This window comes from Lonchura striata, chromosome Z (assembly GCF_046129695.1).
Source record: "Lonchura striata isolate bLonStr1 chromosome Z, bLonStr1.mat, whole genome shotgun sequence".
NCBI classification, from domain to species: Eukaryota; Metazoa; Chordata; class Aves; order Passeriformes; family Estrildidae; genus Lonchura; species Lonchura striata.
Window position 1 is genome coordinate 16120578 of NC_134642.1, and position 18031 is coordinate 16138608.

Here is an 18031-nt window from a genome sequence, read left to right on the forward strand (position 1 = left end):
TGAGGCACTTGAGCACATCCAGAGGAGTCAACGAGGCTGGAGAGGGGCTTGGAACACAAACCCTGTGAGGAACGGCTGAGGGAGCTGGGGGTGTTCAGCCTGGAGAAAAGGAGACTCAGAGGTGACCTTATCACTCTCTATAACTCCCTGAAAGGGAGTTGGTCTCTTTATCCAGGCAGCAACTGATAGAACCAGAGGGCACAGTTTTAAACTGTGCCAAGGGAAATACAAATTGGATATTAGGAAGAAGTTTTTTACAGAAAGACTGATAAAGTATTGGAATGGCCTCCCCAGGGAGGTGGTGTCATCACCATCCCTGGATGTGTTTAGGAAGACTGGATGTTGCACTTGGTGCCATGGTCTAGTTGAGGTGTTAGGTCACGGGTTGGACTCAATGATGATCTTGACGGTCTCTTCCAAACATGTGATTCTGTGAATAAGCTCCTATCGAAAAGAAAGTGGGAGCTGGTTGTGGTATTGATGGAGCTGGTGGAAAAGACATTGGGTTTTAACGTCAAAGGCTTGCTCTAGGAGTGGGACACTCCCCTATATGTTACCCAATGGGCGACAAAGGCTCCTTGGATTCCTTACAAGAGGGGGTCTGTAGCTCATCAAATCATAGCCATGTCTTATGTGTGCCAGGCAGGAAACACTTGTGAGGTGCTTGTGAAATTGTACATATCCTGTTTGCAGAGCCTCTTTATACCTGACTAGACTACAGACACCTGATCAAATGGACCTTGAAAGTAGGGTGGCAGCAACAGGTGACAGGACCTTCTCCACGAAAGTCACTCCTGTGCCAAACCAGCACAGGCAAACTGTATGTGATGCCACCAGTACAGTGGAGGAGGTTCTCACACAGGCATTGGGGTTTACCCAGCACAAAAATCCTGGAGTCTGGTGAACATTGATAAGAGTTTTATCTTTTACACCAGATGTTCTGTGCCTTGCTTGTTCTTATTTATTAATAATACATAAAATGATCCAATATTTGGCCACTGCCTTTAAATCATAGGATTTTCCATTCTAAATTACAACCTTTGCCTTTTATTAGTGTGGCTTAGTCTTTATTAGGTCTTTAGTAACCCCATATATCTTACCAACACCCTTAGAAGAAGCTTTTGTACATATTATAAATTACCTTGTGGAATGACCACATCCACTGGCATACAGGGAATATGATGGTTCTGCCCCAGGTCTTGGCAAGCACATAAGAGAAAGAAGCATTTGTATTCCAGTAACACCAGAAGGGGAAGGTGTGGGCTTGTGATGTGGGTGCAGATGGGGGTGGAGTAGCCTCCTGAATCCAACAATTTCTGCTGTGACCAAATCTCTGTGAGCCGTGCAAACACGTTTAGCACCTCTTCCTCAGTTTCCTCATTCCTGAAAGGCATAGTTTTATTCATTGGAGAGACACAAGAATTGATTGAATAAAGTCTGTAAAACAGCAAAGAGAGAAGCACTGTGTAAATGCCATAGTGGATTATTGCTATTCAGTCTTACAAAGGAGCATCAAACTGTTTTGCATTTGAGTTTAGCCAGATCTTTGGAGTGAAACTGAGAACTGTATCTTAAAAATTCAGGAGCTACTATTTAACAGCCTCTGTAAGCACAGCCAGCCAGGGTTTGCTGTGTGCCCTGAGCTGCATTTGCCTTACCCACAGTTCTTCTTTCTTTACCTGGGAATACACTATTATGTATTAGTATTATTATCAGCATTGGTCAGTATTACCAATTTGTTGCTAATTTCTATGGGTTCTTCGTAATTTTTCCTCAACTCAAATATCAGAATGCTATTTTTGAAGCCACTGAGAGGAATACATTATGAGTGAGAATTCCTGGAAGGCACATGTTTGCAGAAGTCCATGACAGCATTGTTCGGCTCTTCCGAGTAAGGACTGTGAAAGGACAAGAAATCATGAATGCATACTGAGCAAATTCCAGCAGTGATTCCATGTCATCCCTTGGCAGTGACAAAGACTGGCAAGTATCTTAATCTACCTCTAAGACCTTATGACCATTTTTGGTAGTTTATTATAGTAACTTCTTCTTTTTCCTGTGTTTTACAATATTACCACATGAAGCAAATTTCTCACCCTTAAGCCTCACGCCCTGATATTTTGGAGAAGGTTGTTCTGTATTTTGTGGGTCTGGACTGCCTGTAATGTGGATAATTTCACCCAAGACTTGCTTCACTGGAATCACCACAGTGAAAGCTTGCAAGGTCCAGAGACTAGGTATCTGGAGATAAAAGCAGTATGTCATTTCCCTTGAGACTGTCCTTCTATAGAGATGGGCTATCTGCTCCTTGTAAAAAGATGAATCTTATGTCTCTGAAGGAGCCTGTGGTTCACCAGGAGCTGGTATGACAGACTTAGCTCCTTGCATATCCACAAACGGTGCTGCCAAGAGAATGCTCTTGGGCACACATCAAAAAGGTTTCTAACAACTTGGAGTGTGTTCCCCTGCTTCAACAGCAGTCCATACCCTCAGGTTCACCATCTCCACCCAGCTGAGCCTCTGTCTCCCACTCTGCTCTTTCTGACCCCAAAGGTCTGCAGAGGAGGGGGCTTCTTCTGCATGTCCCAGTCCACTAGTGCACTTCTGAAGTGATTACAATGGGAACTAGATGAGTAGCCAAGATAAGCGTTTAACAGATGTCCTTCTGTTTTCTCTGTCTCTGCCAATGGCTTCAACAGCATGAACATTTGTAAGTTCATTGTATAACAGTAGGTTCTGAGTTGGAAGAGACCAACAAGGATCATTGGACTCAACTCCTGGCTCGCACCATGTGCTTGAGAGCATTGTCCAAAAGCTTCCTAAGCTCTGTCAGGCTTGGTGCTATGACCATTTCCCTGGGGAACCTGTTCAAGTGCCCAGCCACACTCTGGGTGAAGTATCTTTCCCTAATATCCAACTTAAACCTCCTCTGAAACAAATTCAGGCCATTTCCTGGGGTCCTGTCAGAGATCAGCATTTGCCTCTTTGCTTCCCCTCTTGAGGAAACAGTAGACTATGATGAGCTCTCTTCTTTTTGATTTCTTGCTTTCTTTCCTGAGTTGATTCTTTTCTTCATTTCTCCCTGGCCCACACACCTGTACATTAAGGCCTTTCAGTTCTCTGCAGAAGGAAAGGAGTTATGGCACTGAATGGACTCCTTGCCAGGAGACACTCTTGAAGCACTTGACTCTATCCCAGCTGCTTTATGCCCTATGTTAACAAAAGTAGGAATGTATAAAGGCCCTGCAAGGGGGGCCCTTTTTCTGGAGGTAATCAAGATCTCAGCTTAGCTGCTTGAATGTGGAGGAGCTTATTTGTCTTATACATGTTACCAGGGTCTTCTAAACATACAGCAGGGTCAGTAATTGTTTGAAGTTGGGTGGCAAGTCCAGGTCTTCTGTGGCATGATACTCAGCACTGCATGAAATAATAGGTCATAGCACCCCTATGAAAGGGGCTGTGTGGATTTAGGCTGGTTTTACAGAGCTGTATAGCCCATGCTGTGACTCTAAAAGCACCAAATTGCTCTATTTTTTAATGGAAAACCTTGTTCTAGAAGTAGGTGATTTCACAGCAAATCAAGATGTGGTGCTGCAGTGTTCTCTTCAGCAGAAACTATGTGTGGAAGGCATTTCCAAAGATTTGATATAGACCATCAGTGAGTTAGATAAAACTGTGATTAAGAACTCCGAGGTTAATGTTAGTAAAATGATGAGTGGAGAAGTGTATCACAATATTTATATCTGGGGCCAAGTGAACCAGTCCAAGCTAGCGTTTGCCACTGCCACCTGAAATTTTTTAATTTGGCTGTAAAAAAACCCTCATTCTGTATTTATATGTATAATTAAGAAACTTAAATGCCAGAAATTACCAGAATTATATTGGTGATCTTTTCATAAGATCATACACTAGCCTACACGTTCATTGAGAAAGGCAAATTATTACTTTACCTGGGCTTCAATTCTTGGTCCTTTTCAGCATCTGTCTGGATACTTTGCCATAAGAGTCAAAAAATCTGACCATTTTGTATTGTTATCAATGTAACTGCATGGTTAATCTTTTATTGAATGCATGCAAATTTTATTGAATCATGTAAAATGCATGGTTAATCTTTTATTTATTAGAAAACATAGCCCTAATTTTGAATTTGTTTAATTTTCAAATCAAATAGAAATGCTTTTTACTCATGTCCGTTCAACTTCCTCTGAGCTGGTATCAAATTATCTTCAAACTGTTTCTGGTTTTGCGCTGGCTTTGTGTACTTTGGACCATCATTTACTTTTTGTCGATGTTGGAATTTTCATGGGCCTCTCCTGTTTTCATCTTAACACATTATCTGACACTGCATCTGCTCTCTGAGGCAAAATTAAAAAGCTCTTGTTTACTTTTCTAGAAGTGTTTTCAACTTCATATGGATAATCAGATTACCTCCATGACTTTTTCTAGTGCTCTAAATAAAATGGTGCAGTGTAATGAAAGATAAATATTCTTTTCAATTTTTTAACTTGCTGTACTGGTTTAATTGATGAAGCATGGTGGATCTCTGCATCTACATTGAATTTGTGCAGCCTTTACTGATTCAAAATATAATGTAAATAATGTGCGACAATGCTGTACTTTAAGTGATTTTCCAAATGACTACATGGACTGAGATGTAATTCAGGTAAGTCCTCTGCTATTACATCCCTCCATATATGTGTTTTATGAAAGATCTTTAGTACATTATCAGTCAATAAAACAATTCAGACATTTTCATTAGAATCCATACTTAGTGTCAGATCAATTCTTTTTTTTTCTTTTGCCCCACCAGTTAATGATTTTCTTATCCTCTCAGTTAAATGCCAAATCACTCCTCAGAAACAAGCCAGTTTAGCTTGCTTATGCAAACAAATTCAAACATCCTTAAATCTAGAAAAAAGCTCCAAGATCTGATATAAGTAAGGTCTTTGGTTAATTTTTTGAGATATAATTCAGAAGGTTCACAGATACACAATGCTGGAAAAAAGAACATTTAAAGAGCAAGACTGTTTCATTTTGGGGTGGAAGTTCAGGTCGGAGCCCATTCTACCCAAAGTACTTTACCTCTGGCCTGAGCATAAATAGGAATTGTTTTGCTTTGGAGAAAGATTATTGCCTCTCTCACTGACTGTGTGTGCTGAGGCAGAAGGAAACCAGGCACATGTGACTGATGATACTTATGGCTTGTTTCTAGTGATATTACTGCTTGTTCTGTGCATGAGTAGAAGGATTCTTTTATACAGAAGCATTGAGTGCTCTCTTACTGTAGGGGAAACCAAGCAGCCCCTCTACCTGCTGGCTGCATGCTACTGTCTCTTGCTGTGTAAGCTTTAATACTACTAATTATATCTTCCATCTTAAGACAAGTAATATTAGTTACAGAGTCCTGAGGACAGCCTTTTCATTATTGCCCCAAAAGGAATGATGGCAGTAATGGATGGGAAGGGCAGGGTAGCCCACACTGTGCAAAGTAATTCAGATGAAAAACATCTGAGTGCTTCCTGACTCCCGGAAGGATGCAACCTGAGATAGGAACACAATGTGTGCGCTGATTTAGAATAACATTTCCTTCCTATGTTAGTCTCTATGAAAATGCAAACAGGTGTTAGTAAGCTAGTGTTACATTCTGACAAAATCTCTTTCAACAACAGGACTGGGCTTGCACCAGCTAGGGGAAAGAGCCAGGAGAGATGGAAAATAAGAAGTAAGCTCGTCCTAGAGGTGCAGTGTGGCTCACCCAGGTTTTAGGGATTGTCTTCTCTTGCTTTGCTCCTCTCTCCTCCATCCCTTGAGTAACACTACAAGTCAGCAGCATCTGATCACAGGCAATGGAATGAGACTTTGGGCCGTGCCAAGAGTAGGAAGCATGTATTCTGGTGAAGCAGAGGCAACAGGCTGGGGCTGCCAACCTGACCCTGCTGTCAAGAAAAGATGCAAGGGAGCTCTCCCTCGTGGCTGCTCTGAAGTAGGAGAGTTTGGGACTGCCTTTTGTAATCCTCTTGCATCAGTCAGAAGCAAGGCGAGGTGAGGTGAGGAGCAGCTCTTTGGACTTGTCCAGCTGTGCACTGGCAAGGGAGGGGCCAAGAAGGAGAGGAAGTACCTCAGCAGATGTTTGGCTTGTCAAGCTGGTTTTGCCTTGCACCAGGGTGGCACCTCTGTCCTCCATAAGGAACAGGCATGAGTGACTCCAGATTCCTCAGGTGTATGTCAGGAGCACATGCTGTCAAAAGTAGAATATAACCCACCTGTCTGCTTTCCTAAATCTTATTTAGGTAGAACAATAATACACAGCCACAAATGTATGATAAATGCCCCAAATTTAGCCTTTAAGTCTAGTTTTTAAGGTTTTTTGGCGTCACTTGCAAGTTGGTTGGCTCTCAGCTACAACAAGGAGAATTCTGTCTGAAGACTTCTGGTCTTCATCCACACAAAATCTATGTGGACACAGCCCCACAAACCTTTCTATGCATCACATGGAATTATTCAACCCAGTTACAACCTGCATCTAAAAATTCAGGTGGTGAGGATTAAACGCTGATAGAGTGGAAAACATGTTGCTCTGTGCAGAGGAGTGGCAGCTGATCACCCAACTACTGTACACCTAGACCACTTGCAATCTCAGGGTGGCTTAAAGTCATCCATTTCTGAAAAATATTTCCACTTGAAAATTCTTATTGAGGTATTTTGGGGGAGGAAGACAGAAGACGTACTATCCCAGACCTATGAGTGAAAAAGGACCAAAAATAGGCCCACAACACTTTAAACTGGTGAACAAAAGATCTGCTAATGGACTTAATACAGGTATTCATTCACATAATTCAGCTGAGAAGAGTATTTTAGCCTGTTATTTTATTACATAAAAACTGACTGGAGTCTGGTATGAATATCTGAACACTCAAGCCAATTTTCCTCCCATTATCTATAGCAAAATGAAAAGTGAAGAGGATAGTGCTTCAATAATTTGATTTGTTTTACTATAATTGAAACTTTTTTCCGTGTGAGTGGAGAGAGAACAGGTGCCTAATTAGAGTCCACAATAACTCTCACACAAATATAATTAAGCAGGAAGATGAATAAAAATCTCTTCTTGCTAAACAGTTGCCACTTGGGAGATAGATGTTTAAGTGTTCAAAAATAAATCCATCCCTAGAGAGCACATGATAGTACTCTTTTTGGGAAAAAGATTTTACTTATTTATCTTTCCAGTGACCATGGTACTCATGAAGAGTATTGGCCAGCTTGTTAGGAAAGAGTTTTGCTGTTACTGAAAGATTGCATAAATGTATACTGAAAGTTTTATTTAAAAGTAAATTCTGTAGGAAATTGTTATTTTCCAAGATCTTCTGGAACTTTTTATGAAGTATATTAAAGAAATTTTATTTTAAGTATATTCATGGAACAACTAGAAATGCTTTAAATGGGTCAGACTGTTTGGCCCTGTCCTGAGCAGATGCTGGCTGCCCCACAAACATGGCTATTCTTGATGTGCATGGGTAGTGCAATGACAGATAGAGAATTATACCAAATGTGGAGGACCTGTGGACTCCATTGAAGGCAGAGAAGCCCTTCAGAGAGACTTTGACAAATTAAAGGGCTGGACAATCACCAACTGAATGAAGTGTAACAAGGACAAATGCCCACTTCTGCACTGGGGATGGGGCAGCTCTAAATGTGCAGATAGATGGAGAAATCAGATGCTGGAAAGCAGTACCACAGAAAGGGTCTCGAGGGTCCTGGCTGATGGCAAGTTGAACATGGTCAGCAGTGCCCTGGCAGCCAGGAGGGCCAGCCGTGTCCTGGGGACATCAGGCACAGCACTGTTGTCCCAGTCTGCTCTGCACTGGGGCAGCCTCACCTCGAGTGCTGGGGCAGTTCTGGGTGCCACAACAGCCTAATGTAAGGCTAGAGAGTGTCCAAAGGAGGGCCATGAGGATGGTGAAAGGCCTTGAGGGGAAGCTGTATGAGGAGCAGCTGAGGCCACCTGGTCTGTTCAGCCTGGAGGACACTGAGGGGAGACCTCATTGCAGTCTACATCTTCTTCTTGTGAGGGGCAGGCACTGATCTCTTCTCTGGAGAGATCAATGATAAGACCTGAGGTAATGGCCTGAATTTGTGTCAGGGGAGGTTTAGGTTGGATATTAGGGAAAGGTTCCTCAACCAGAGGGTGGCTGAGCATTGGTAGAGGCTCGCCAGGGAAGTGGTCACAGCACCAAGCCTGACAGAACTGAAGAAGCATTTGGAAAATGCTCTTGGGGACATGGTGTGATTCTTGGGGTGTCCTGTGCAGGGCCAGGAGCTGGACTTACTGATTCTTGTGGGTTCCTTCTTAGTCAGGATATTCTATGATTATCACAGAATCAAAAAATTGTTTTGATGGGCTATCATCCTTCAGTAACAGACTCAATAAAAAGAGAAAAGCCAATTGCATTGTCATTTACTGTGCTGGACACCATGACTGGAGGGCACAGCTAACATGAAAAATAGCACAGATTAATCTCTCAGATGAGCATAACTTTTACATGTCCTTTCTTTTTAATGTTCTCAGCATGGATCCTTCATTTTTTGAACCCTCAGATGGTGATGTAAGGAGAAGAAAGCATAGAAAAAGCAAGTTTAATGAAAGGAAATATTTGATTAAAAAATAAAAGAAAGATTAACTTTTCATTGGGCCATAATCTCAGAGGTGAAGGCACTTGTTTTCACAGCCAGTTTTGGTGCTCTACTTACTACAGTGTGTTTTGGATGATATAAGCCTAAACACACAGTTCACCATCTGCCAAGTCCCTCAATTCCTAATATATCTTCTGAAAGTATTTTCTTTGGAAAGGGCTGTAGTATTTCTGGTAATGGCACTGCAGTATATGAAAATGCACTTTATCACAATGTTCCAGGCAACAAAGACTGAGTTCTCATGAAAATCATGGAAAAGTGCTATGAAATTCTCTACTCACAGCAAATGTGTTCTTCCTGCTTAATGCACCTCTAATAAAACACCAGCATGATTGGGCCTTGAAGTTCCAAATTTTCTTAAAATTTGAAAAGTCCTAAAGTCAAGTCCCAGCTGGTGTTTTGTGGTACCATTTGTTAACATCTTCCCTGAAAAGATAACCACAGAAGTAGCAGCAGATCTCGTGAGCTAAAAAGTTACTATTTAATTAATAAAAAAAGCATAATAGTGTACATCTGATCCAAAATTATATTAGTACTGAAATTACTTTATGCTATAAATAAGATTCACCCTGCATATAGTATGGTGTAGTGAACATTCTTAAATGTCTCATCAAGTAATCTTGATTAACTGCTGTCTGTATCTTTTTGCTCTACAATTAGTTATCAACTGACAAAGAGTCCCTTCCAACCAAACCATTTAATGCTGCTTTGTTGCTAAAATTAAAGTTGCGGAAACTTCACAGAGACGGTAATTATTAAGCAGATTAAATTACCTAAAAAGAAAGCAACAGGAGGAAAAAAAGAAAGAAGATTCTGATAGTCTGCCATTCAAGACAAATTAAAGATATATTCTGCTGCTCTGCTTTTTAATGCTTCACTGAAATTCTTAAGCAGTATGCTACTGGCACTTTTGATGCTTGCTTATAGATTACAGCAAACAGAAAATGCATGCATAATGAGAATGATCAAGTCATTAGAACATCAAGACTGTTGTCGACAGAGACTGTGTAATACCAGCTTTTGTCTGTCACTACAAGTGTCTCATGAATACTTGAAGAACTGACTTGCATTGCTAGCACAGAAAAAAAAAAAAAAATGAGTGCCTGCATTTGGTCCCTTTGTGCTTTGCATTTTTTTAAAAATTATTTTTGCGTTTTAAAATTTTTTTCCATTATTGCCGCTAGTAATTATTTGTCTGGGAAGGAACATGTGGAGAAGCCAGTGTGAAGGAATTAATGTGTAGGTAATGTCTGCTGTGAGACAGTCCTTAGGAAAGTCCTCAGTTCTTTCTCAGGCACGCTAGAGACTCTGGAATAATCTGCTCTAGTGGTATTAGGTTGTTGGGTTGGTTGGTTGATTTTTGCCAAGCTGGATCAGAAGCAGTGGAGACACTGCTGGATTCCCAGCACTGCAAACCCAGCACAATTCACATTGACAAGAATATTAAAAGTTGCTTGCTGCCCTTTTGCTGATGCCAGTTACCCTATTAGTTCAGCTGGATTTCCATAGAATAAAATTATAGATGTAAAATGTGCTTTTTCCTTAAGAGTCCTATGCAAGCATTCTAATCCCAAAAAATAGTGTTCATGCATTTTGGGCAAGGAGGTAGTTTGTTTACTCTTTTTATTTTTTCTACCATTGCTTGTTAGAACATAATGAAAATGTGCTCATCTTGAGGGGAAGTCTAAGAAATGAAAGCAGTGTAAAGTTTTAGGTAAAGCCATTCTACCCTAAGGTAGAAAGATTTACAGGCATGAATCCTGGTCAACATGGTGCATTTCTTTCTGTTTATTTACACAGTTTAAGTTTTGAGAATTCACTGTTCAAAGTTAAGGAGAATTTGGGAGTTAAATGGCAGGACTGAAAGTTTTTGTTCCTCATACTATCTACCTTTATCTTAGTAAAGATTTTTCAGATTCAGGGGTTTTATAATATTAGACATGGATAGAAAATGTGATGAGGCTCCATGAACAAAACTCCAGAGAAGCTGAGGGTCCTGCTCCAACCTATTACTTGATTGCTCTGGGCAATGCAAATTACAGTTGCATGGTCTCCCAGTCTCCTGAGAACAGTGAGGTTGGTCCCTCATTTCTTTTGCAGGTGTGAGTGGATTTGCACTTTTAATTCTCCCTTTCCAGGACGAGCTGTGGTTATCCTCATAGTGAATGTTGTCACTCCCAGGTCTGTTGCAACTGGTAGGGATCAGAAAATTCCTTTAAAACCTGCCTAAAGGACAGGGAATTGACACAGAAAAATCACCTTCTATTGCTGTCTCCTAAGAATGGAGGAGAGAAAAGAAGGCCATGTGTCTGAGCTGAAAATGTGAAGTTACTGCAACTTCCCTTTCTTTTATCTTACAAACCACAGCGTCTCCATCCACAGCCCACAGCAATCAGCTTGTGTCTGCAATCTGTGCAGCTGACCTCCTCGACCACCACCAGCTTTCCTCACTCTCATTTGGCTTGTTCTTCTTCACCGCTGGCAATGCTATCTCTGGGTAACCTTGTGGTTTCCAGAGGCGGTGTAGTCTAACATATTTTTAAATTTGTTTGGATGAATGCAGGAGAAATGTGCTGTTAATGAAACTTTACATGCAGTTATGTCTGAAAGAACAATTGATTTGGATCAAAATTGGTGCTGGAGGGCAGGGGTGCCACCACAAGGAGCCTGGGCAGCCTGGAGAGGTGGGCCTGGAAGTTCAACAGGGTCAAATTGTGGTCCTGCATCTGGGTCAGGGCAATTCCAGACATGGACACAGGCTGGTCAAAGAATGGATTGAGAGCCATACAGGTGAGGAGGATTTGTGGATACTGCTGCACAAGAAGCTCACCATGACCTAACAATGTACATTCACAGCCCAGAGAGCCACACATGTCCTGGGCTGCATCCAGAGCAGGGTGGGCAGCAGGGCCAGGGAGGGGATTCTGCCCTTCTGCTCTGCTCTGCTGAGACCCCACCTAAAGTGCTGCATCAGCACTGAGGTCACCAAAATAAGAAGGATATGGACCATCTTGATGTGGTCCAGTGGAAGGTCACAAAGATGATCAGAGGGCTGGAACACCTCCCCAGTGAAGAAAGGCTGAACTGTTGAGTTTATTCAGCCTGAAGAGGAGAAGGCTGTGGAAGGACCTTTACAGTACCTAAGGAAGCTACAAGAGAGTTGAAGAGGGACTTTTTACAAGGGCATGTAGTGACAGGACAAGGGGAAATGGCTTTAAACTGAGAGCAGGTTCAGATTGTATATTAGGAAGAAATTGTTTACTAAGAGGGTGGTTAGGAACTGGAACAGGTTGCCCAGAGAAGTTACTGCCCCATTCCTGGAAGTGTTCAAGGCCAGGCTGGATGGAGCTTCGAGCAATCAGATCTAGTGAAATATGTCCATACCCATGACAGGGGGTTTTGCACTGGGTGTATAGTCTCTTCCAATGCAAACCATACTATGATTCTATGCTTCCATGATTATTAAACAGATGAGCTTGCAGGGAAAATTGCAGTCAAAGCACTGTGGGGATATTAGACTGAACAGAATTTCATTATTGGAATCTGGTATAAGACCTTTCAGTCATATTTTCTTAGACCTTTCCATGTAGGCAGATGTATTATTTTTAGGTAGAACACTACTTACTGTAATGACAGTTTGTGGGTTGTCACCTGTATACACACACAGAGCTCTGTCACAGTCAGAGAAGCCAATGTAGTTTCTAGAAATAAAGAATAAAGAATTAAGATCAAGCATATGATTCTTGAGATAAAGGTGATAGAAAAACATGCTGAGAACAATGAGAACAAAGCCAATACCTCATCTGATTGTTTTCTGCCCTGCTCAGATGAAATACAAATGGAAAAATCAGGAAGTAGTAGGTGAGACCAATACTGGAAGGTATGTTCAGCTTAGTTGTATTTTATTTCTAGGATGATAACTAAAACAATTTAGAAACACTCCTTGGGAAAAAGTTGATCAGGAGAGACTGTTGTCAGAAAGAAGAAACTATGAACTCTTGGATGCAGGCACCCAAATACAAAACTTCCACTCATAACCAGGCTTGAACATTTGGGTTGCCTCTCCTCTGCCATGGAAGTTAACAAGCTTATAGCATAAAAAACCAGTCTCAGCATATTATCTGTTTAAAAGGCTGGGAATTAATAACATAAATGGTAACACCATGATGTTAGGACTAACCAAAATACCATAAATTACCAGGACCATTTAATTGCAGTTGCAGAATCATTAATGGCACAGTTTACTCAATAAAAACCAGATAAACGAAAATTATCCCTGGCTTCTGAAGGAAAAGCTTAAATGATCACTTTTTCAACTACCTTCACTCTGATAGTTTGAGAATGTACTCAAATAATTTTGATAGAGACAGATTCCTCAAAAATAACTGAGTGTATAAAAACCCTGTGGAAAACTGAAAGTTTGCTATAGGAAAATTTGTAATTGGTTTCTCCACTGACAGCAGAGAAAAAGTGAACCTCAACCACTATCTTTTTGTCTGTCTGGCCTTGAGGTGTTATCATCTAGGTAACTTCAAAACACGTAGAGCCATTTTAATAGTAGAGGGAGTGAAGTGGGTATTTCAGGAATGTAGAGAGAATCTGAAAGATGTGCTATGTAAAGAGTAGAGGGAAAGAAAGTTATTATTGTTAATGCATTGCAGAAGTATATGGCACAAGTCCACACAAAATCAGGCTTATTTCCTTGTTGTATTGAATTTCTTCTAAATGCAAAATAATAGGTATCAGAAGCAAAATAACACTTCATCAGATGGTGCTCCAGTTGTAAGGCACTATATATAATGTGGAATGTCTGTAGCTTTTAGACTTTACCAGTACAGGTTTTTCTCACATTGTTATGTGTGAGCAGAAGTTATGATTTTGCAATATACTGCCAAGTGCTAACCTTTCTTGGAGTAGAAAAAGCAGTTTTAGGGAAAAAAAATTCTACTGAAATCTGGTCATGTGTCTTTGAGCAAAAAAAAAAAAAAAAAAAAAGAAGTTATACATGTTTTATTACACTTAGCCAGCTGAGGGGCACAGTTAACTTTGACTATAGGTAATCAAATGCAAGATACCTCTTATGGCAATGGTGTTCCCTTTCTTCAGAGGACTGGGTGCCACAGATCCCATATCCTACATCTTTAGAGAAAGGATCCTGCTATAGCCTCTAGTCACTGCTGTCTGCCCTTGCTCTGAAGGAAAACTGGCAGCCTAAACAGGCTCTGAAAAAAATCTGAACAGCCTGTGAGGTTTATAATTGAGAAGGAAAGGTTGGAGGCTTAAGTTACTGTCTCCAAAATATCACAAACTCCACCTCTCTCTTGTGAAGTGAATAACTTTAATTGTTAATAATTCTGTGTAAGATTTGAACATTCTGACATTCTTTTATGTTAATTTTCCAGAGCTTTAATATGGTTTGACTATTTCCAACACACAGACAAGCTTCTATATGACTAAGTGGGCTACTTTGCTGAGGCATTAGAGTTGTGGCTAACACTTAATAATCCTGGCTGGGGAACCAGGAAGCAAAGATCTGCACAGACCTAGATTTCTTTATTTTTGCCAGTTTTATGATGCTATTGTCATGAAACATCTAATTGCTTCTACTCATGCTAGTAAGATTTACTTTTTCAATACATCTTGCCTGGGTTGGGTTAGGTGGCCCAGCACATGAATTTGGATTTGAAGGAGGCTTGGATAAGAGTTTTGAAACTAACCCCAAACTGTGTCTTAAAAGTGACAAGTAGGAACTGGCATTAAGATTCAATGATATTTACCAAAGCTACACAAATATATGTTCTCCTTTATGTCAGGATTAAATACAAATAGATTTCATAATTTTTAAGGAGATGTCTTTCAGAACAGAAATGGTGATGTCAGTGCTCTCTTGAGATGTGAGCAAACTTGGCACTACATCTTGTGCTCAAATCTGGCCTCTGAAAATGTTGGAATCTGAAAAGTGTGTCTATGCAGTATATTCACCTATCTTCATTGATTATTCCAGCCTTTTACATTCACTTTCATACCATGAGCCAAAAAAGAGCTCTCAGTCTTCAGATTTCTTCAAGAGAAAACTGAGTCTGTCCTACCAATTCTAGAAAGTGCTGTCCCATCTGACTCTCCAGCCAGAACACCTGAAAATTCAAATTCTCTTAACCTCTTTGCTGTAAATCCTACCCTCTCACCAGCTCTGCTCTGCAAAACTCAGGCATGTATACAAGTTACAAAATAAGACATAAAAGAAATAATCTTGCCTAACTTCACTCTGTTTAGGCAGTCAGCACCTGCTAGAAGTTTCCACCATGCCTGAAAGAGGCAATCTCTGATGTCTCTGAAGATGGACATGCTGCCAGCACAATTAGAGAGGTTGGTGATGACATATTTAAGAAGAAAAGCAAAGTAGCATGTGCACAGTTTTCTCCAGTGGTGGCGATGAGCCGTGGCCACTGCCATCTGGAAGTGGCCCAGGGTGGGCCCTGCCTGCCTGGCCGCCCCCAGCCAGCCACGCCATGGGCAGAAGGACAGAGGTGGTGGCAGCTTTCCCGTCCCAGACCCCACATGGAGAGAGGCGTTGAGCAGTGCCAGCACCAGGGCAGCCATCACCACCCGTGCGATGGAGGCAGGGTCACCTGGCCGGCAGCGGAGACACAACGAGTGACTCCCCAGCGTGGAACCAACCTCTCGGCACTGTGGGATCCTGCAGGAATCTTTGAACTGGTACAACTTGTTGACAATGGTACCTACAAGGAGCAGTTTTTCTTCTAATCAGAGAAGAGGAGGAAGAGGAGGAAGTGAGGACATGTGAGAGAAAACAACATGGTGGCAACAAGGTCAGTGATGCCTTGAGGGGGAGAAGATGCTCCAAGTGTCAGACCCGAGATGAGGACCTTGGTGACACCATCTGTCCCCCTGTAATGCATGAAGTCCATGGGGGATACAGAGATCCACTCGCAGCCCGTGGAGAAAGTGGTCATGCTGGAGTGGGGGGATGTTGGAGGGGGCTGTGATCCATGGGAGACCCAGAGAGGGAGGGACACTGCTTCCAGAGGCTACTTCCAAACTAGAGCAGCCTGTCCTTAGAGGGCTGCACCCTGTGGACGAGTGACCCACGCCACAGCAATTTTAGGAAGACTGTTTGCTGGTGGGAGGGACCCCACGGCAAGGCAGAGAAGAGGCTCCTCTCCCTGAGTGAACAGAAGATCTCAGGTGATGAGCTGACCAAAACCCCGCCCCGTCTTCCTGCACTGTCAGTGGGAAGGAGGGAGGGGCTGAGGAGGAAAAAAGGTGTTTTAAAGGATTATTTTACTTACTTACTTTACTTTACTTATTTTACTTTACTTATTTTACTTTACTTATTATCTTCCTCTGACTCTGTTAATTATATATTTGTCTTATACCTTTAAATTTGAACCTGGTTTGCCCTTAGAGGATTTTTCTCCCAAGCCTTATCTCAACTCATGATCCCTTTGTTAATTTTTTCCTCTCTCCTCTGCCCAACTATAACAGAACAGGGTGAGTGAATGACTTTTATGGCTGTCTGGTGTTTGACCAATATCAAACCATGACACTAATTCTGAATGGCAGCACTTACCAACTTTCAACAGAAAAGCCCTCGTGTCTTGCTCATATGCATTCTTTGTATCCTTAGAAAATGCAGTATCTCCTGATCCTTTAAATAAGAAATGACCTAATTCCTTTTAATGGGGTCATTAACAACTCTGATGTTCCAGGTATAAATTCTGGTTACTACTGTGCACCTTAATTTACTATTCATATGTGAATCCCTTTGGGTTTCCAATTACTATCCAGCATCGGCAATTGACTCCTGAAATTATTCCCCCAGGTCTGACTTTGCAAAGGACACTGCAGTTTGCACCTCAGTTCCCTAATTAAAGACACAACACTCAATAAACCTTGAACAACTAGCAGTTGGAAGCTAAGTTAGTCTCACCAAATCCCTGTTGACATGGGTTTTGTTGCCTGATAACTGACCACAAGTGGGTCATGTCAGGCGTGCAGAATGAGTATTGAGGTCACATGCTAGTGAGGATGAACTAGTAGGATCTGCCTGGAAAACACCCTTGTGTAGATAGTGCCTTGACAAACACAATTTGTTGCGACTCATTGCACAACATCTGAACACTACAGGTCTTGCAATTCCAGCTACCAGCTGGGACATGAAATATCAGGTGAGATCGGTGGGGGAAGGAGAGATGGGTTTCAGGAGACTTGTCATCCTTCTCCCTGTGCTTCTCTTCTCTCTGCAAATGCAACTAATGCAACTTAGCCATAAAACAGCTCTTGTCATTTTAATCAAAGTCCTGGCCGTGACAGTGTTCCCAGAGCAGAAATTTGGTTCTTGTTGGTTTTCTTTTCCCCTGCAGATTCAAGCTCCTAAAAGCAAAAGGAGCATAACCAGGTTTATAATTTCTTTTATTGCAGCAAAGCGAAACATTATAACAATGCTCATTCTGCTCTGTATTTATGTAATTCTCTTATCAGAGTGTGGATCTCTGAAAAAATGACAGAATTTCACAGATGTTCCAACCAACGACACAAACACTGTAAGAGTGATAATACGAATAGCTGCAGTTGAAAAGCAGTGTTGAGCAAGAGTCTCATTTAAGGTCATTGTTCTTTGATGAAATGTGTTCTTCATTATGTCAAGCAGGAAAAAAGTTTATGTGCAGCTGTATCAGAACTACTATGCTCCTTTTACTTCTTTGAGCAGGAGATTTCAAAAATCAATTAACATTTAAGTGTCAAGGTAAAACAATACTACTAATAAACAACCCATAATTTCAATACTTCACCTATTTTGCGTCAATCCCTTTACTTCCTACTGTTACATTTGTCATGATAAAAGGACAACATAAGAAGGGTGTAGTGTCTCAAAAGGAGGGTTTATGCAGCAGCCAGCAACCCATCTCCACTACTAGCAGTTGTCTAGGAAAGAAAAGAACAATACAAGCATATCCTACTGCCATGTCTCCAAGACTCTCCTGTCCTTCACTTATTTTCAGATGTGATTTGCTAAGGAACTGTCTTCTCAACATTAATACCATCTTTCTCTGATGGAACACAAAGGGGTTTTTTTTTCAGTTTCCTTTAGAAAGCAGCTTTACACACCAAATGTTTACTGATCAAAAATATCTCCTTTCATTTGTTTTAAATGTGATTCCTTTGATAGTCCGTGGTTTCTGTACAGAAATAATTTTGTTCTTATTTCCAAGGAAGTCTATATAATGGGCCTAGTTGAGATTTTCTATAGAAGAGCCCTCATAGTGCTCTGCTTTGCACTGGTAGCTACAAGGGTGTTGAAAACACACCAGTGTTTTGGCCT

General features: G+C 41.3%; 1 long non-coding RNA gene across 2 annotated transcripts in view; it reads right to left on the minus strand.

Annotated features, from left to right (window-relative positions):
• The window catches only part of LOC110471261 (uncharacterized), a 56495-nt gene that overhangs the window by 6231 nt on the left and 32233 nt on the right, over window positions 1-18031 (minus strand). Inside the window, exons 2-3 of one of the 2 annotated variants that reach the window (XR_002465558.3) lie at window positions 12314-12389; window positions 1142-1437 (exon numbers count right to left, since the gene is read on the minus strand). This is a non-coding gene — a long non-coding RNA (uncharacterized LOC110471261). Of the gene's footprint in view, window positions 1-1141; window positions 1438-8969; window positions 8990-12313; window positions 12390-18031 lie in introns of those variants that run through there. The other variant, XR_002465559.2, reaches the window with a different exon arrangement.